This window comes from Lactuca serriola, chromosome 9, assembly GCF_051521515.1.
Source record: "Lactuca serriola cultivar US96UC23 chromosome 9, Lser_US96UC23_V15, whole genome shotgun sequence".
NCBI classification, from domain to species: Eukaryota; Viridiplantae; Streptophyta; class Magnoliopsida; order Asterales; family Asteraceae; genus Lactuca; species Lactuca serriola.
In genome coordinates this window covers 83,965,044-83,986,861 of record NC_136416.1, presented here as the reverse complement: position 1 = coordinate 83,986,861, position 21,818 = coordinate 83,965,044, and the positions used below count along the sequence as shown (strand labels likewise).

The 21,818-nt window shown below is 35.5% G+C and overlaps 1 non-coding gene and 1 pseudogene across 1 annotated transcript; one reads left to right on the top strand and one right to left on the bottom strand.

Annotated features, from left to right (window-relative positions):
- The first annotated feature begins 3,712 nt into the window (after positions 1-3,712).
- LOC145077569 (small nucleolar RNA R71) lies at positions 3,713-3,819 on the top strand. The gene has a single exon (XR_013693311.1). It is a non-coding gene; the product is annotated as a small nucleolar RNA R71 (small nucleolar RNA).
- Positions 3,820-10,944: 7,125 nt separating this feature from the next.
- On the bottom strand, positions 10,945-11,910 carry LOC145077244 (PRA1 family protein B2 pseudogene; annotated as a pseudogene).
- Between the last annotated feature and the right edge of the window lie 9,908 nt (positions 11,911-21,818).

The window sequence follows — 21,818 nt, the reverse complement described above, 5'->3', positions numbered from 1 at the left end:
TTTTCAAACGTTTACAGTTGTTTTACAAACATTTTTATACTTACAGTTCATTTACATTTTCCATACTTACAGTTCATTTACATTTTCCATACTTACAGTTCATAAACTTACAAATTCTTACATACAAATTAAGCCACTAAAATACTTATGATCTCACCAGCTTTAAAGCTGATACTCGCTTTCAAAATTACTTCTATCCTCAGGTCATCATAGACAGGTACCGATGCAAGGATTAGGGAAGATGGAGCGTGTTCAAGACTCATCTTTTATTTTGAATTATGCTTTAGTGTTTATCAAAATTTGAGAGAACACACTTGTATAATAATTATTTTATTAATGCAATGGATGATGTTGTTGCTTGTTCACTACTTTTCATTCTTGTGATACTGTACATGACGTCCTCCGCCCCATAACGTTTCCGCCGTTCTTGGTTTTGGGGTGTGACAGCTTGGCAAACAAGTACTTAATAGCAGAATGGTCAGTAAACACAATAGTTTTAGAAAAAAAAATAAATAGGGACGAAATTTGTCAAAGGTATACACCATGGCTAATAACTCTTTTTCGGTTGTGGTGTAGTTTTCTTGGGTAGGATTTAGGGTCATGCTGGCATAGTAAATGGGTTGAAAGTGCTTGTCAACCCTTTGGCCAAGTACAACTCCTAAGGCAAAGTTGCTTGCATCACACATTATTTCAAACGGTAAGTTCCAATTTGGGGCGATAATGATCGGGGCGTTAGTCAATTTTTCTTTCAAGATTTATAAAGAGGCTAAACATTCTTTAGAAAAATTAAAAGGTGCATCTTTCAAAAGTAGTTGAATTAAAGGTCTAGTAATTTTTGAAAAATCTTTAATAAAGCGGCAGTAAAAACCCGCGTGACCTAAAAAACTCCTAACGCCCTTTACATTAATTGGTGGGGATAATTTAGCAATAGTGTCAATTTTCGACCGATCCACCTCAATCCCCGCCTTGGATACTTAATGGCCTAACACAATGCCTTCCTTCACCATAAAGTGACATTTCTCCTAGTTCAATACTAGATTGGTCTTTTCATACCTAGCAAGCATCACGTCGAGGTTAGTAAGACAATCATGAAAACAAGAGCCAAAAATAGAAAAATCATCCATGAATACTTCCATGAATTTTTCCACCATGTCATGGAATTTTGCCGTCATGCATCTTTGGAAAGTCGTCAGCGCATTGCATAACCCAAAGGGCATGTGTCGATAAGCAAATGTTCCACTTGGACAAGTAAAAGTGGTCCTCTCTTGATCAATTGGGTCTATAGGGATTTGGAAATAACCTGAAAACTCATCTAAAAAACAATAATAGTTATGGCCTAATAAACGCTCAAGCATTTGATCAATAAAAGGGAGAGGAAAGTGTTCTTTGCAAGTGGCATCGTTTAGCTTTCGATAATCAATGCACACACGCCAATCGGTTACCATTCGTGTAGGTATAAGCTCATTCTTCTCGTTTGTGACGACCGTTATCCCTCCTTTCTTTGGCACTACTTGAATAGGACTAACCCATGGGCTATCGAAAATGGAGTATATTATACCTGCATCTAAAAGCTTGACAACTTCTTTCTTGACCACCTCTTGCATGTTCGGGTTTAAACGCCTTTGGTGTTGTACTACCAGCTTCGCACCTTCTTCAAGAATTATCCTATGGGAGCAATATGAAGGACTTATTCCTTTTATATCGGTAATTTTCCATGCGATGGCATTCTTCCTTTTCTTTAAAACTTGAGCAAACTCTTCTTTTTCAACTTTGTTGAGGTCAGAAGCAATGATAACAGGTTTTTTATCACCTTCTTCGAGAAATGCGTATTCCAAATGTTCATGCAGAGTTTTCAGATCTAACTTTGTATTTTGTACACTGAACACGTCGAGTCCAGAGAGGGCACTCGTCGAGTCCAGGCCAAATTTCCCGTCTAATTGCGATTTTCCAGATGGACTCATCGAGTTAGTGTCTCCAACTTGGTGAGTCGAGTTTTCAGAGCCTCTGATTATTTCTTCGTATTTAGATTCTTCAAGCATTCTCTCAATCTTTTTCAGGTCTCTTTCAGCATCAAAGTCATCTTCAAGGGTAATGGTGTGCTCGTTTGAATGCTTCATGGCCTTATCAAATCCAAAAGTGACTAGCTCGTCCCCCACTCGAAGGGTAAGTTTGGATTCTCTCATGTCTACTATGGCACTCGTGGTGTTTAGGAAAGTTCTTCTAAGGATGATCGACACTTGGTGGTCCTCTTCCATGTCTAGCACTATAAAGTCCGTGGGGAATACAAATTTATCAACTTTAACCAATAAGTCCTCGCATATTCCTCTTGGAAATGTCACCATCTTGTTTGCTAAATGAATTTCCATACAAATCGGTTTCGGCTCCGGAAGGTTCAACTTTTTAAAGAAAGAGTATGGCATGAGATTAACACTCGCCCCTGAATCCGCCAATGCATAACTAGTGGCTTGGTTCCCAAATTGGCATAGCAAAGTCAACATCCCGGGTTCACCCGTTTTCTTTGGCAACTTGTTCAACATTATAGCTAAACAATTTTCATTAAGTACTAACTTGGACACCTCTTCCAGCTTATTTCGATTTATGAGTAGATCTTTTAAGAATTCCGCATACTTAGGCATTTGTGCAACCACTTCTATGAAAGGCATGTTGATTTGGAGGGCTTTGATGTGTTCCAGGAACTTTTGATAATCTTCATTCTGCTTCTCTTGTCTATCCCGTCCTGTAAATGGCAATGGAGGTTGATAAGGTTTCAAAGGGGGTCTATTTTCTGTTCAAACTGTGGACTCGCCGAGTCCTTATCCCTGACTCGACGAATCGAGTCGACTGTTGGCGGTTTTGGGTCCTCTTTCTGTTCCTCTTGCATCTCTTTTGGATCTTCATTTATGATGGGTATCAGAGGGGTGATTATCTTTCAATTTTCTAGGCGTCATGATGTTGATTTGGGCGCCTCTCATATTTTTCTCGGTATTGCTTGGAAGTTCACCCGGTGCTCTTTAATTGATTTATAGTGTAAGTTGGCCCAACTGTTTTTCAATGTTAAGAATAGAAGCTTGTTGATTCCTCATCAAAGCTTGTTTATCTTTCATCATGGCTTGTTGTTCTCTTATTGCAACATTGGTTTCGTTGTGTCTTTTCTCGGATGCAGCTGCAAATCTTGTGACCATATCTTCAAAGTCCAATTTCTTTTCTTGCACCGACTCCTCCTTTTGATAAAACCCTCTTGTCTTCAGCCTATATTTCTCCTCCTTTACCTTCTTGTACTCATCATATGGTAGCCACTCTTTTTTCGGTTTTTGCCAATCTTCATCATATGTATCGCCACTAGAGTAACATACTTGCACTTTTCGGTTCCCATGCTCGTCTAGATCACAGTCTTTAATAAGGTGAGGTCCACTACAATTCTCACATCCCACCTGGATGGCACGGATGGATTGATCCATCTTTGTCATTCTTCGGTCCAAACTATCTAATTTAGCCATCATTGTCGCCATATTATCGGAAACTGAGTTCACCGCCCCACGAATCAAGTCATTCCTTGAATTATGATATTCTCTAGAGTGCTTAGAGAATTATTCAATTAGCTCCTTTATGACTGCGGGGGTTTTTCTTCGTGAGTGATTCTTGGGAGTCAAGGAGCTATCTTGTTGTCACGTTTACTCCATCATAGAAAATGGAGACTTCTTGCTGAATGTTTAAGTCATTGTGGGTGCAGTTCCTCAATAAGCCTTTGTATCTCTCCCATGCCTCATAGAGTGACTCACCCGGTTGTTGCTTAAAATTATAAATGGCTTTCTTCAACTTTTCTATTTTTGAAGGAGGGCAAAATTTATCAATAAATTCTTCACGCATTTTAGCTCATGTGGTGATGGACCCTAGAGGGAGTGATTTTAGCCAATCTTTCGTGGCTCCCTTAAATGTCACCAGTAGCATACGAAGCAAAACGGTCTCGCGAGGCACATTAGGAATGTTGAAATAGTCGGGTATGTCGTTGACCTCGTCGATATGCTTGTATGTGTCTTCGTGATCTTTCCCGTAGAATGGGATCTCCTTGATTTGAGCGAGTATGTGGCCTTTTAGCTCGAAGGTAGTAGTTGTTGGAATTGCGGGTTGCATGAGTCCCGACCTGGTATCATCACACATCCTCTTCTTGTATTCGCCCATGGTGATATCAACGATGTTAGCCATGATGTTATTAGGTTCGCCTTCTAGGTCGCTTTCTTCTTCGGTTTCTGTTTCTGTTTCGTATTCAGATTCTTTTGGATTGGGATTGTGTTCAAACTTTCCATCTTACTTTCTTTGCTCTTTTGAATGCTAGACTCACCCACTTTCTTTCCTTTATTCTTTACAAAAACAGATTTAAGGTCCTTGAAAGGTGACTTCTTTGGCGGGTTAGTCTCTTCAACGGTTTTATCCTTGTTCTTCCTCAAGGCTGATTTCGGGTCTTCGAATGGTGGGACCAAAGGTGTATTTGATCCACAAGTCATATAATACCTGAAAGAAAATAGAAAACATGTGTAAAAAGAACAAAAACGAAATAGAAACGAAAATGAAAAATATGATGGACTCGTCGAGTCAGTTCGACTAGACTCGACGAGTTCACGGCTAAAACAGAAAAATAAAAACTAATTTTTTTAAGACAAACTAGAACTTAAACTAGATAACTAATTTACTAAAATGGTAACTTTGTGCAAGATAAATCTTACACAAATGATCGATAATTATAGCAATTAAGATAACTATTTAAAACCATTCCCCGGCAACGGCGCCAAAAACTTGATGTGTGTAAAATACACTAGTTTTTAATCCTACTACTTCAAACACAAATAAACACACGAAAGGCAGTGTACCTATCATTTAGGAATATAGTTCAAGCAAGCAGGGTATCGAACACAGGAAACGGTAATAGTTAAACTAACTACTAAAATTATCTAATTAAAACTAACAATAAAAAGAGGGTTTTCTCTAGTTTTGCAAGACTAGAAACTTAAACAAGCTAATAACACTTAAACAAAACAATTAACAACTAAAGCAAACAGAAGATAATTAAATTCAATAATAAAAGAGACTTTTGTTCAGGTTCGAATCACTTGTTTCTATGGTTAGTTTTATAGCAAGTGCAATGGATTATTTTGTCATTGGCTACCGATTAATGTGATTAGATTCATTTTCACTATTACTAATCCTTAGAAAACAAATTAATTTAAACAGTGGCCAATTGGTTAAAGTAATGAATTTCCTAGTATTTTGATTCGGGTCAAGTAAGACTTGTAGTTGCAGCTAATTAAATTACTAATTCAATTAACATTTTGTATGGTTGTTCATCACACAAGCTTACACATTAACTTACCTATTTTCTAATTAATCCTAGGTTCATATTCACTAATACTAGGCATATAACATTGTTTTCACATAAATCATACAAAGCAAGCAATAAACAAGATGTTCATGCAACTTAATAGACTTGATACTTAACATAAAATAGTTATTGTCAACACATAAGGATCATTTACAAGCTTAACAAAACAATTTTCACCAAATCAAATAATCCATGCCATAAATTCAATCCATATTAACAAGATAGTCTACCCTAAACAGAAGTAATGAGTTTTTAGCTCATATCTAAAGTAAGTAATATCTCAAAAACGAAATACACAAGTAAAAACATAGTTTTGTGCAATAGATTAAGAAAAAGAGAATATATGTTGCCTTTGATCTCTTCCAAATTGATCTCTAGGGTTGATCTTCGAATTCCAGAGCTTCAATAACCTTCCAATCGCAGATAAGTCGCCAAAAGATCCATAGAAAAGTCTTTGTCTCGGGAATTAGTGCCCTTTATATAGTTTTCTGAAAACAAGGGCGACTCGTCGAGTCCATAGACCGACTCGCCGAGTCCATCACTTAAATCCCGTGAACAGTAGGGCACTTGATGGTTCGCAAATATTCCTATCGACTCAACGAGTTGAGGACCAACTTGCCGAATCCTTCAGCTTTTTGGCTTAATTTCTTCTTTCTTCAATTCCCGAGCTTCCGATTGCTAATCCCGATTCCTTTTTAACTTGAGCATGTCTTTTAGGCTGAAAATACAATTTAAACATAATTAAGTACCTTTTGTCCAATAATCGAGACAAAATAGTCAAAAAATTATTAAGATATTAACCAAAATATATGACTAAATATGCACATATCACCATATTTGTAGACCTCTACAGTAGAAGAGGTGGACCAAACGTCTGCAGTTTGAAATAAAAATGGTTTGTTTTATTAACATTTGCAGACTACTAAAATAAACTTCAAATTGATTCTTTTTGGACAAAAGGTCTTAAGGCCATAAGACCTTAATGAGAATTTTGAATGTGGGTGCGTATGTAGGGCATAAAGATATGTACGTTGCGCGTACTACACCTCGACCCCGATTCCCTCTCGTATCAATCCTTTGTACGCGAGGCGTACAAAGTGGTATGAGGGGTGTACGACCGAGTTCCAACTTTTGGGCCATTTTTTGGGCCTTATACCATTAATTGTTGGGCTTTCCAGGTTGGGCCGAATGGGAAGGGCAAAATGACATTTTTGCCCCTGATTAGGATAATTGAATTATTGGACCATTTATTACAGATTAAAAACCGGGATTATTGATTAGTGTTATTGGGATATAACTAGTGTGAGGAGCTGTGTTAGCAACAACTCAAGTGTGTGGCCTGGTTATCTTCTTTTGGACGTGAGTTTTCCTCAATATGTTTATGGGTCGAAGGAACCAATGTCGGCCCATTACTTTGTTATGTAGAATGCTAATTGTCTCTGTGATACTGCATGAAAGACCAGGATTTGGCCCCTTGCAATTGTATGAAAGACCAGGATCAGGCCCATGGCACTTGTATGTAAGACCGGGATTTGGCCATCGGCATTGCAAGGAAAGACCATGATTTGGACCAAGGCAGAAAGTGACTGTAAGACTATGATTCGGCTCATAACATTCAATATCTTGCATGTGGTATGTGGTACTTTGGGGAACTCAATAAGCTTTGTGCTTATAGTTTTTGTTTATGATTTCAGGTACTTCTCGTTCAAAAGGGAAGGACCTGACGTGATGGCACAACATGCCTCTACATGAACATCAAAGGTGTTTTCGTTTCTCCCTTCTCTCTATATCTTTTCAATGTAGGGATCTGATTTTTTTTTTCTTATTAGGGCTTGCAGAACAACAGCAAAATGCTTATGATATACATATGAGTTTCTCCGTATATAGAGCAACAGTTCTTACTATAAAAGAAGGTAACAAACTAAATGCATCCCATCTCTTGAATCTTTTTTTAGTTTTAAACTAATTCATCTTTCATATACATGGTTGTAGGTTAGCTTACCAAATTGTAAGGTTTCTTTTTTGTTTTCAAAAGAGGATGTAAAGAAATGGTGGTTGTGGAGATACTGGTCATCTCCTGTGATGTACACTATGAATGAAATTGTTGTGAATGAGTCTCTTGGGAATAAATGGAAACGAGTAAGTCAAGTAATGCTTTGTGTGTCTGGTTATATTGATATATAAATACGAATGTATCACGAGGCTTATTTATATAATTTTTTTGTGCTATACCCATTGAATGGTACCACATTAGGAAAAATTATTATCACATCTGGAGGGTTCTATGATGAATCTTATTGGTACTGGAATGCAATTGACCTTGGAGAGATTCATTCTTGTCTTCAACCTGTGTTTTGCTTTATCTCTAGCTATCCTTACCCATCAGTATGTCCATCTTTGACTTTTTGACTTTTACCTTTTAAGCTTATTACTTAAAATGCTTCTTTTGTAACATTTTTAAACCCTACAATATTCGGGGAAACTTAGTCCTATGCAGTCCAGGACGATAATGATATAGGTGTTGTTGAACTATCATCCATGACAACCAAAAATGATGCTACTCAGACCCTAAGAAAGGGATCATTTTTCCATTCGAAATACATTTAATCACTTTTATAGTTATTACCTTCTTCTTTCGTTTCTCTTTAGTGACAATTCTTTTTTTATCTAATTTCTTTAACTTCCTAAATATTGGTATTTAGATTGCAAATGTTGATTGACTCATCTTTATTTCATGTATATTTATGCATTTGCATAGATTTTAATCCCCAACTTGATTACAAATTTGTTGTTTAATGTGGTGCAGTGTATGCAACACATGGTTAATGAACTAACCTGTGATATAACCTTGATTGTGCCCAACAAAACTTGAATGCAAAATTATTGGATTTCGGATTGACAAGGGATGGACGAACTGGTGGTAAAAGTCATGTGTTACTCCTGAATATTTATCCTAAAGTTACATCTATATTCCTATTATAACATTATACTTTAATAAATCTACTCATATATAGTGATATCAACCAAATACACAACAATTTTCATTGTTGTAATCTGATAAAATTTTCAAAGTACAATTTATTTCATTTCTAATCATTTTTTCATTTTATCAATTTTTTGGTTATTAAACCATTATACATAGAAAGTAGAACGTTATTGAGCGTAAAATGTAACCAATAATCAAATACATGTGTAGTTTTTAAATACATCTAAGTTCTTTTACATTATATAGATTTTGTTGTTATTTCATTAAGAGTAAGTAAGTTGTTATTAGTAGTGATTACGTACAAACACATGGTCATTATGCAGTTTGTGATGCAGACAACCAAACAACTCAATGAAGCATGATGCAAGGTATGACGCACATTATATATCTGCACATCACTTCAAAAAAAAACCCATCGTGAGGTGAAGCCTGTGCTCACCTACTAGTTAACTTTTACTTTGTCTTCAATAATAATCATTAATCAAACCCCTTTAAGCTTTATTTTAGGCTATAAGAGTAGTCAATAACACCAAAATCGTTAATTCTAACACCGCCATTCTTAAAGTTACAAACCCTTTTCTTGAACAACACATATTTGGCTTATCTGTGGGTTTATGATCTACTTTATATGTTAATTACATCTTATAACATCTATTATGATTATAAAATTATAGATTTTGCTCCATCATGACCTCATTCAACAACCTTGACCAAATGCTTACTTAGCTTCAATCCAAAGAAAGAATGAATGATACATAACATAGATAATTGATGCTAAATAATAAAGTGTGATTAATCCATGTTTAAAACCCTTTATCCAACCTAACTTCATCGAAAATCACTATAGAGCTCTTCTATGTCATACAAAAATGAATTTAAGTGAAAATAACTTAGAAGTTGTATCATTTTTAAGACATGCATTTTAGCCAATGTTGTAAAAATTGGTCTAGGCGGTGATTAGGCACTAGGTAGCCTCTTACTATCTACGATTAATGCTAGTCGGTCAAGTTAATCGAAGTTGGTCTCGGGCGGTCCTAGGCGGTCTAGGGCGTTGTTGGCTGTCAAAGCCTATCAAAAAGTCAAACAGTTAAAATTTAAAAAAAATAATAATAATAAAATAAAATACATGATTAGTCAAATTTATGATAATTGGTGTTTAAAATAAGATGATTGATGACTAAATTTGTGAAAAAATTCATTGATTAGTCTAAAAATTATAATATATGATGATTCAAATATTTAGAAGATCCAATATCTCAAAATTTTATGGTTATTTACTTATTTTGTTAGGATATATGAAATATTTATTTTTTAATATATATATATATATATATATATATATATATATATTAAAATATATATATATATATATATATATATATATATATATATATATTAAAAAATAAATATTTCATATATCCTAACAAAATAAGTAAATAACCATAAATATTTCATATATCCTAACAAAATAAGTAAATATTTCATATATATATTAAAAAATAAATATTTTATATATATATATATATATATATATATATATATATATATATATATATATATATATATAACAATGCGTCGATTAATCCCCGCCTAGATCGATTAGACCATAACCCAAGTCGATTGCCCAACCACCGCCTAACGACTTTTATAACCTTGATTTTAGATTTTAGCCGATACATCTTTACTCGAACCTCACGATTTTTCCTTGTACCTACTCGGACCACGAACTATAACCCCAAATAAATTTATAACGCTTTTATTAAAATACTTCTTACTCGGGCATTTCTCGGATCCATCACTAACATGAACTTTGTTGTTTTGTGCATAATTTTCTCCTACAGTGCCCAAAAAAACATGATATTTATGTGTTGACTACTGTTTTAACTTAGATATGTGTTTAACTACCTAGAAGATTGAAATTTTACACTAGGTTTGGACTCATAGAATTGTGCCCAAGTATTACATCATTTAGTCCACATATAGCATTCTACATTGGGAACTTTGTTATATAACATGTATATCCACTACTACATGACTTCAAAAAAAATTACATCATACACAACTTTTACTAACAAGGTAATAGTAGAAATGAGTTTACACTCAAAAGTATGGGTGTTATATTTTGCAATCAAATGAAAAAAAAATCACTTGTGGTTGGCACATTGTTTGAACATTAATGTCATTCATATACTATTATAGAGAGCTCATTTGGTTATTCTACAGTGAGTTACTTTTAACCAAAGAATTTATTACAACTGGATAATTATATAACTTAGTTGTCAGTCTATTTCAGATGAAAATTAATCAAATAGGACGATTATAGTTCACTAATGATTCCAACCAACATAGAAAGAATCTAACTATTGCAAAACACAACTTATAATCATGCATTCTAAACAATTGAATAGTTATGATCCAAATGTCAAATATTTTGAAAAGTAATCATGATTCACTTCCATATTACGAGTTCATTCACATTTAATGTGGAAAATGTAAACTAAGTATGGTTCCAATTTCCAAATACTTTATGGGAGGAAAATTGCAGACGAAAGAATGAAATTGACAAATTGAAAATGCAAGAAAATTCTAACAACAAAACACATGTGCAGCATTTGATTATTGATCAAATTATCAATCTTGTTTTAAGAAAAACCCCCAACAAATTCTCAAAGAAAAATAAAACATATATACTTGATCACCTGCAAAATCAATACATGGAAATTTACATTGAGAAATGTGCATCAAACTTCATCCCGATTATCAAACGCGTGGCATGGGCTGAGCGCTTGGCATCGGCGGGGCAGCAGCGACGGCTGCTGCGGCGGTCACAGTAAGAAATGAAAGAAATCCGGCGGCAATATCCGGTTGCTGATCTTCTACAAACACTTCTTGCGGAATCCTAAATGCTCCATGAATACAAAGCATCCCTAATCCAATCAATGAGGAATACATTATGAGCGATCCCAATCCAGTCAAGAATACGATAAGAATCGTGGAAAGGATCAAGATCCCAAGGGCTTGACGATCGGAGAAATTGTGTTCAAAGAGGACTACAGGCTGATCTGGTGATCGGAAAAGGTAGAGGTAAAGCCACGCCCATACAACGCCGACAAAGAAGAAGAGAGAAATGGGATGTGAAAGGAGAGATAATGCAACGAAGACGGCGAGGATGGCGGAGTAGTTAACACGAAAGTAAGATAAGTTTTTCCGAACACGAGATACCGCTTCCGAGAAGGTTTCCGGCCGAGAGAAGTTGGAACGGTCGATGATTTCGAACCATGGGCGGCGTTGTGCAAAAGATTCGCGGAGGGTGGCGGTCATGCGGGAGAAGAAGGGGCGAAGGTCGGGATTATTGTTGACCGGGATTTGTTGGGGGATAATGGGGGTGGTGGCTGTGATGGGGGTGTATTGATGGATGCGTGATGGCGCCGTCGCCTTTGCCATGACCTTGGCCTTCGACGTCGCCATCGTGCGGTGGCGGTGTGGAGCGGAGGAGGTGAATTGATTTGCAGGTTCGGATGTGGAATGTGACAATGAAGAGAAATGTCGTTGATACAAAACGCGTTGTTGTTATTTCAGTTACGGATTTCTATTATTTACCCCTGAACTTTTGTTTTGTGTGCGTTAATGGTTGCTTTGTTTTATATCTATATTATCGCTCCCTAATTAATATGAGAAAGTTGTAGGGTTCTTTTTGGTAAAAAAAAAATTATCATGTTACTCGTGAACTAATGTATATTTTTATTAACAAATCATTTATAAACATAACACGTGTTTTTTATTATAAACAAGAAAAATATTAAGTAACCCCCCCACCCCTATATTGTTTGTTGACAATTTTAAATTCCCTCTGTTCCTCATATGTATCGTTGTGAGTGTTATGGTGAGATGTATTTTGTGGGTGTTCCTCTAATGTAGTTATTAAAAGAGTTTATTTGGTTGCGAATGTAGTTAGAGTTAGTTTGTTTTTTTTTTGTTGCAAACCTAATAAGGTTTAGTGGTTTCTGACGAAGGACATGCATGTTAGGTATCCAAGTTTATCAAGTAGGTGGGGACGTCATCATAAAGGTTTAAATGAGTCTTCAAATGAGGTGTTGGACCTTTAGCATCGTTGAGAAGGGAAATATGATTACGGGATAGGGAGGTTGTGGGATAGTTATGATTAGACCTAGCAAACGTGTCGTGTTGGGTCGGGTTCGTGTCGTGACAAAACAGTAAACGGGTTGAGAGAGCTTGACCCTAACCCGACATGTTTAATTAATGTGTCGTGTCGTGTCAACTGGTTTATTTTCGTGTCGAGTTTGTGTCAGGTTTCGGGTTAGATGTATACCTTAAAATATGTTGTGACATGTGAGGTTGAAACATTAAACATGTTGAAAGAGTATGACTTGGATAGGTGGAAAGGAAATGTAATAGTTGGGATACGGAAAGGAATTATAATAGTAAATTTAGAGAGTAAAATGGAATGAATATGAGTTGGAAGGAAAATGAGGGATCATGAAGAGGAGAGAATGGTTAAGAGGACTGTGTAATTTGGACGATAACAAAAAAACTGAAAATAAAAGTGTTGACTAAGACGGCTAAGTATATTCCACGTTACGAAACGAGTCAACCCAAAAGTTTTCGTTTACGTATTATTTTGGTTTTTAGTCTTTCTAGTTTATTTAAAACATTCAGAAAACTTATATATAAATAGGTCATTTTTTGGTCATATTCGGGTTGAAATTTTCAACCCTAACCTTAACCGTTTATTTTTCGTTTCGTGTCGTGTCAACCCGTTTAATTAAACTGGTTGGAATATCTTACCCAACCACATTTATTTCGTGTCAGGTTTTGTGTCGTGTAAGTTTTTGTCACCTCTTGTTATGACGAGTTCATTTGAGTATTATAAAAAATAAAAATTAAAAAAAAAAAGTTTTTAAAAAAATCATATAAAGATAAAATAATATTTTTAACTCTAATAATGAACAAAAAAAACTTTCATGGATAGTCTGTACTCTGGATGAAGAAAAAAACCAACTAAAGATCAAAATTGGATGTTGGACTAAATTACAAGGACTATTTATGTAATTTAATCTATTTTTTAATTGATTGGGGACGCTTCAGAACAGAACACCCATACCATACCGACAACAGTGCTCTTTACATTCTTGCAAATGCAACATCACGCAACATGCCACCTCATCCATTTTCTCCCATTCATTTTCCGTGTGTAAAGTTTTTTTGTGGGCCAACTTTGGATTAACGAACATAAATCTGGGTATTTTTATGCACCCAAAAATTATTAGTACACCCGTTAATAAGCAAAATGTCTTAGGAGAGTAACTATTTTTTATTCGTGTTCATATATTGACAATTTTTTTTTATACCTAATAAAACAATTAACTTGTTTTAACTGTTTAAATTACATCAATATTACCGGCTAATACATGTTTTAACCGGTAACTCAAAAGGAAAATGACTTAGGAGGGTAACTACCTCTTATCCGTGTTCACATATTGGCAACTTCTTATTTTTTGTACGTAAGAAAGCAACTAACTTGCTTTAACTGTGTAACATCCCAAAAATCATGACCAAAAATTTCGTTTTTAATTTAATACTAAAACCATAATTGTCAAACCATTAATTTAATACTCCGGCATTGGGCCTCGCCTGACATCAGGCCCCGCTTGACATCGAGCCCCGCTCGGTATACAAATCTGTCTCTCTTAGGCCCCACCTGTCTCCGGGCCCCGCCCACTAGACACATACAATCATATAACATGCTAACACATAAAGAAACATATTCTACTGTATCTTTGTCCTAAGAAACATACTCTGTTAATAATGAGATATGGAACTTCGTCCGTACTCAGCTAGTTCCGGCCAAGACTTCGGCAGTGCAAGGTGAGTCTCCTCACTGTGTGAATGCGTCTAAGGCCACAATGCCAGCCCATGTAGTCTATGAGTAGGAAGACTCAGGGGTTAGCCCTACGCATTGTATGCTAGTATGTTATTCTAGACCACGGTCTGATGTCGGGCGGGTGCCCGAGGAATGTTTGCATGTTAGATTATACTTGTTGTCTGTGTGATACTTGTATGTTCCTGGTAGAGAGGTGAGTGTGGGCGAGGTCCCGTATCTCATCACTAGATGAGTACGGACGATGTTCCGTATCTCATTATTAGCAGAGTATGTTTCTTACGACAGGGATATAGTAGAGTATCTTTCTTTATGTGTTAGCATGTTATATGATTGTATGTGTTTAGCGGGCGGGGCCCGGAGACAGACGAGGCCTAAGAGAGACATATCTGTATACCGAGCGGGGCTCGATGCCAAGCGGGGCTCGATGCCAAGCGGGCCCTGATGCCGGGGGGACCCGATGCCGGAATATTAAATTAATGGTTTGACAATTATGGTTTTAGTATTAAATTAAAAACGAAATTTTTGGTTGTGATTTTTGGGATGTTACACAGTTAAAACAAGTTAGTTGCTTTCTTATGTACAAAAATATGAAGTTGGCAATATGTGAACACGGATAAGAGGTAGTTACCCTTCTAAGTCATTTTCCCTTTGAGTTACCTGTTTTAGCCGGTAATATTGATGTAATTTAAACAGTTAAAACAAGTTAGTTGCTTTATTATGTACAAAAAAAAAAGAAGTTGTCAATATGTGAACACGGATAAGAGGTAGTTACTCTCCTAAGTCATTTTCCCCCGTTAATACGACAACACCCCCTTAATAGAAATTTGGGTATATTAACTATTATAATTTTATATTTTTTTTTCTTTCGTAAAGATATGATCATTTACTTTTAAATGCTTTCGGATTTCATATTGAAATTTTAAAGTATTATTTTGGTTTTTTTTTTCTTTTTCAATTCTGCTTATGTTTCAAATATCAATTTCAAAATGTTTAATGTAATTATTTTTCAAATGGTTGGTTTTATGCCTTCATTTCCTAAGTAGTTCTTATTTATTATATTTGTTTAATTTTTTTGTTACATTTAAGTAATATATATATATATATATATATATATATATATATATATATATATATATATATATATATATTCAAATTCCAGAATTGCTCATCGGATTTCGGATTTGTTCTTGAAATTTCAGAGTTTTTTTTTCCGAACTCCAAAATTTCAGTTTGAAATCCGAAATGTTGGTCCTGAATTCTGAAATTTTGGTCGGACATTCTGAAATGTTTTTAGTGTTTTTTTATCGTTTTCAAGTTGTAATTCTCTTAAACGTTGGCCTTAGAATCTCATGGTTGTGTTGGTTTTGAAAAAAATAAAAAAAAAATACAAAATGTGTGTATATACGTACACTTAAAAAAAGTCTGTAGTCCCAAAAATACAAAGTAAAATTTTCATTTTTAAACAACCAAAAACATTCATTCAATTTCTCAAAAGACCATCATAGTGTAATGTATTCCCAAAATCAAAATAAATCATAACGATAATGCGGAATAAACTTCGGGGGATGCAGTGCGATTAAGTTAGACCATTCCCTTTCGAACCATAAGTACCTGAAACATTTAAACACAAAATTGTAAGCACAAATCTTAGTGAGTTCCCTAAAATACCACATACCATACATACAACGGGTCTATTACAAGCCTAAGTGAATGTTTTGGGTCAAATCATAGTCTAACAATCACTTCTTGCCATCAGTCACATCATGGTCTTTCCTTGTAATGCCAATGGCCAAATCCTAATCTTACAAGCAAGTGTCAGAGGTCATATCCTGGTCTTTCATAAAATTATATGTGGCCAAATCCTGATCTTTCATGCAAACATCACAAAGATAACTAGTATCCTACACATTATAGTGAGAAAGTTCACCTCACACTCGAAGTCAAAGAAACAACTCGAATAGTCGAGAAACTGGTGTTATGCCCCACCTATTGAAACACCTAAGGTCAAACCTTATACTACCTTCTAAAACCAGTAACTTGACCAAAAATCAACCCGGTCAAAAAGTCAACGGTCAAAAGTTAACTCAGAAGACCACCATGTTGTAGCCAACCCATGGTCACGTCAACTAAATGCCAAATGAGTCGCACAAACTATGCTCACAACGTCGTGGCAAACACCATGCCACGTCGTGGTTACTGCTTCTAAACCGCTTAACGGATTAAGACCTTAATTCGTTAAGTCCTTCGTTCCAACTTTCCAAAAAGCTTCTAGGCACTCCAAAGGCTCATAAAAATCTGGACTTTATGGACATGCATGCCCCATGCATTTCATTCACTCAAACTAGTTCAAATGGTAAGAAAATAACCTAAAACTCATGCAAAGCTTACTGTAACACCCTATTTTAGGACATTCCTTAATTCAAGGTTTGTAGACTATAATTCGATCATGTAAACGATTTGGTCTTTGAGGAAGTAAAGTTTGGACCTTATTGAAGGTTGATAATATTGGTTATGATATCTATGCCCTTGTTTTGTGTGTTGGAACCAAAGGGTAAAATGGGAAAAGTTATATGTTGGGCTTCTTGCATGGATTATGGTTTTAGTTCAACATGTGTTAAGCTAAAAGCAACTAGATAGAGTTATGGGGATCTTCAATACCTTTCCACTCATATAAAGAAAGCTGAAAACGGAGTTGAAAAGAAGAAGTTATGGTTGTTTGAAGTTGAATTGGAGGTTGGCGGTTTTGCCATACGCAGGGCGTAGATGTTGAATAGGGAACACGCTTTTAATGATCTACGCATGGCGTAGGTTTTTCTATGCAGGTCGTAGCCGCTGCTGACCAAAACCCTAATCCTAAGGCTTTAAGCCTTATTTAGGGGCTCTAACTTCTTGGAACCCTTCCCATTACCATCCTCCATCACCTCATATCGTTCCTTTGAAACCCTAGACACCAATTGTGAGATTTAGAGGCATTAGTGTGATTTTTTGTGTGCATTATTGAAGAAGGAGTCCATTGGAGAAGCAAGTGTGAGCTCCAAGCTTTGTAGATCCAGACTTTGCACTTTATGACCTATCTCCAGAAGGTATAAAGCTTGCATCTTGATGAGTCTTTTGTTAGATCTAATTAGCTCATGCTTTTTTATGCTTTTTGTCCATTAATCTTGGTCCTTGTAAGTATGGGTTACTCCAGACCATTTGAATGCCTCCTTTTGATGTTTTTAAGGTTATAAAGTCATAAAAATAGGATCTTGGGCACTCCCATTTATCCATTCATGAGTTCTTGAGTAAAAGGTGTCATCTTGGACTTAGAGTTTGGTTGTGTGTTCATCTTGGCCATGAAAAGGGATAAAGTCAGAGACTTTATCCATTAAGACATTCATTTAGATTAGATTTGGGAGTTTGAGAGTTTGGCTTGTTGTATTTGTTGGGTTTTGAGCATTCTAACACTCCTATGGTGTACATGCAACCCTATAAACCTTGGATCTATGTTTTCTCTATTATACATGCAAATAAGAGCTTTCCAAGGCTTTAATCCTAACTAGCATATTATGAAGTTCTTATACTACAAAGTTCTAGCTAGATGCCATACCTTTTGATGTAGCTTGATGTCTTCAAGCTTTAAGAGCTTAGCCCCAATAGTGTGGAAGCCTCAAATAGAATCACAAATCACCAAAACACCTTGGAAGACTTTAGAGAATATTGATACTTGGTTCTCTCTAGTGAAATCGGCTAGCCCTTCATAGTGTACCCACACTAGTGCCAATTTCACCAACCAAGGACATCTTTATATAGTATGGATACTAGGGTGACCTTTCATTTCATATGATCCATGGGTTAAGCACTCCATGGACTATCCATGAAAGCTTAGCCCAACCTAAATGAACTCGGCCCATTCCATATATATAAGAGTCCATATTTAATTAGTTCATTTTGATCACTTAATTAATTATAAATTAATTCTTGATCAATACTAATTAAATAATATGATTCCATATTAACATATTAGAACTTATAATATATTAATATAAATCATAAATATACCATTCTCAAAAGACTATCCATATAAATTGTGTCGGTGAAATGCAACCCAAATGGACCATGCCGGGTCGGGTCAAGTACATACTAAATATAGTTATGGACTTAGACATTAATCCAACAGTCTCCCACTTGGATAAGTCTAAAACTATTATTAAGTATGACTTCAAAAGCTAACTGGAAATCGTAGCTCTTAAATCCGCTGTCGAACTCTGATCTTGTCAACGAACTTGTCCATTAGATAAGGGATCATATATTCCTCCATTCTAGATATCATATGGACTGAGACATGGATTATAATCATTCTCTCTATCCATTTGTTGTTTCCCGATTTCCGATTCATGACGAATGACTGATTGAACAAATCAAATCAGTCCTGGCTTGGCCAAGCACTCACATGTGTCATCATTAAATCATCGAGGGGCCCACAGATATCGCTTTTATCCCGAAGGTAAAAGGAATGGATAAACTTCGACTCATATGGCTTGTTATGCTACTTGTTAAATCATACACAAAGGCACGTTTTATAACACCGAGTTACCGAATGTGTTTTCGTGCAATCAATGTACAACCAACTCGTAGTAACAACTCATATCTCTAGGTTTGAAGAATATAAGATATTATCGTCTCATGATCACTCGTGATAAAATCCATGAAGTGATTCCAATGAGCGCGGGTTGAATCCAATACTCAGAACTTATGAGCACTCATGAGTGTTGTAGCACAACTTTGTCCACCAACTTGGACCTCTACAAGCCAACTCATGACAGTCTTGATTCATATCTACTTCCAACATATGACCGACTATGGATGGTTTGAATAACTTAGTCATTCCGGAAGAATAACCTAGCTTATTCTGGAAGTCAAAACATGCAAAGTGAAACACAAGAATAAATGAATCAAATATGGTATCAAACCCTATGAATATAAATAAACACTTTTATTTATCACCATACTGATTACTCATTATTTATTGTTTCAGTTTTATCAACTTTATACTTGAATTTAAAAACAATAGTTGTCCCATGCTCCAAGCATGTACACTATGTTTTCTAAACACTAGTCATGCCATACACAAAGTATGCATACTATGTTTGTCTATGATCTTTACTTTGTGAACTCGATCGATTGGACATAACTCCAATGATTCTCATTTCACAGTCCCAATTCCTTACTGCAAATGCAAGAATTCCAAATTCATGCCATTTACATAAATCTGTTAGATTCTAAACTTATATGCATTGATCCTCTTGTAATGATTATGCACAAATTCACAAAGACTTGGCAACAAACATTAGAAAGTATTCCAAAGGAGATCAGCTCCTTGGAAACATCCTTCTTGCATTAAGTTTCCTAATCTTAAACATATTGAAATTTCTAACTTTGAAACATTTCCAGATTCCATTTTGACTATCACTTCTGAACAAGAGTTGTCTCCTTACAGATTATGTCAATATGGTCCTTCCAGAATTATCACTATACTTCCAACTATCCTTGAGCAACCAATCTTTGGGAAACCTTAGATTGTCCTCGACAATTGTTTAATCCTTTTAGTCATATCCAATTCTAGACCTTTTCCCTTCTTAATGCCCCAGACATTTGGAAAATTTTAGAACGGATGAATATAGCACATGTAATCGATCCTATATTCGAAGCATATGGGACACGATTCATGATGTCTCACATAAAGACTAAACCAGTCTTTTGCTATACTATTTCCATTTCAGTTTTCCAAGTTCTCATAATTCAGATTATGAAAAGGGATGCCGTAATCATAATCGAATTTTAGAACGCAAATAATGGACCCATATACATAATTTCCTTATGTTGAGCCATTCCAACATGAAATTCATATATATATCCTTGACTAAATGATTAAAACCTCATGATCTAAGCCAATTTCACCAACCAAGGACATCTTTATATAGTATGGATACTAGGGTTAAACCCATGACCTTTCATTTCATATGATCCATGGGTTAAGCACTCCATGGACTATCCATGAAAGCTTAGCCCAACCTAAATGAACTTGGCCCATTCCATATATATATATATATATATATATATATATATATATATATATATATATATATATAAGAGTCCATATTTAATTAGTTCATTTTGATCACTTAATTAATTATAAATTAATTCTTGATCAATACTAATTAAATAATATGATTCCATATTAACATATTAGAACTTATAATATATTAATATAAATCATAAATATACTATTCTCAAAAGACTATCCATATAAATTGTGTCGGTGAAGTGCAACCCAAATGGACCATGCCGGGTCGGGTCAAGTACATACCAAATATAGTTATGGACTTAGACATTAATCCAATAGTATTAAGAGCTTAATAAAAGGTTTTGAGATCAGATGCTCTACGCAGGGCGTAGCTATATGTTGGGCGTAGATTAGTTACGCGGGGTGTAGCTCTATGCTAGGCATAGATTAGTTACATAGGGCATAAGTCAACTTAGGTTTGACTGTTGACTTTTTGACCGGTTTGACATTTGGACTTAGTATTGGAAGGAAAACATGGTCTTTTTCCCAAAGGAGGTTTAATTGTGAGTCTAGACCTCTCGTGGGTTAGTATTTTCCTTAATTGTTAATTAGGGTTTAATTATGGATATGTATAGCAAGATGAGGCTTGATATCGTCGGCTCGAGTGGATGGTTTATCTTATCTTCAGGATTGAGGTGAGTCTTCTCATTATACCATGTAGGCAGACCAAAGGTGGCCCCTGGCAACTTTATGAAAGACCCGCATGTGGCTCCCGACAATTGTATGCAAGACCATGGTTTGGACCCTGGCAGTTATATGTAGGATGTTAGTTGTCTTTGTGATGCTTGCATGAAAGACTAGGATGTGGCTCTTGGAACTTTTATGTAAGACCCAGTTTTGGCCCCCGACATGGCAAGGAAAGATAATGATGTGGCTCATGGATGATAGTGATTGTAAGACTATGGTTGGCACATAACATTCCCTATCCTATATATAGTATGTGGTATTTTGGGGAACTTACTAAACTTTGTGCTTACAGTTTGTTGTTTAAACATTTCTAGATACTTCTAGTTCCATATTGAAGGGCCCGACTTGACTGCATAACACTTGATGACTTTTTCCGCACTGAATACTTTTGATTTACTTTGATGTTCGATAAATATGTTTTATCATGTTTAGTTTTGGAATAAATGGTTGTATGAATTGATGGTTTTAAATGAAAATTTTATTGATATTTTTTGGGACGTTACAAGTTGGTATAAGAGCCTTGGTTTGAGGGATTTGGGTACACTCTTGAGGGTGTCTGAACTCAAACTGAGGAATTGGTAATTTTTTTAATAGGAAATAAGTTTTCTAAAAATATTTTTATAAAGAAAGGGATGCAATGAGTGCAATCAGTCGAGCTCAAGTAAGTGATTCCTAGAATACCCATACATGTTGTTATGTTATATGTTTTTCATGCTAAAAGTTGGCATAGGGATATGTTCAAGGTTACATTCTAGAATGCCTG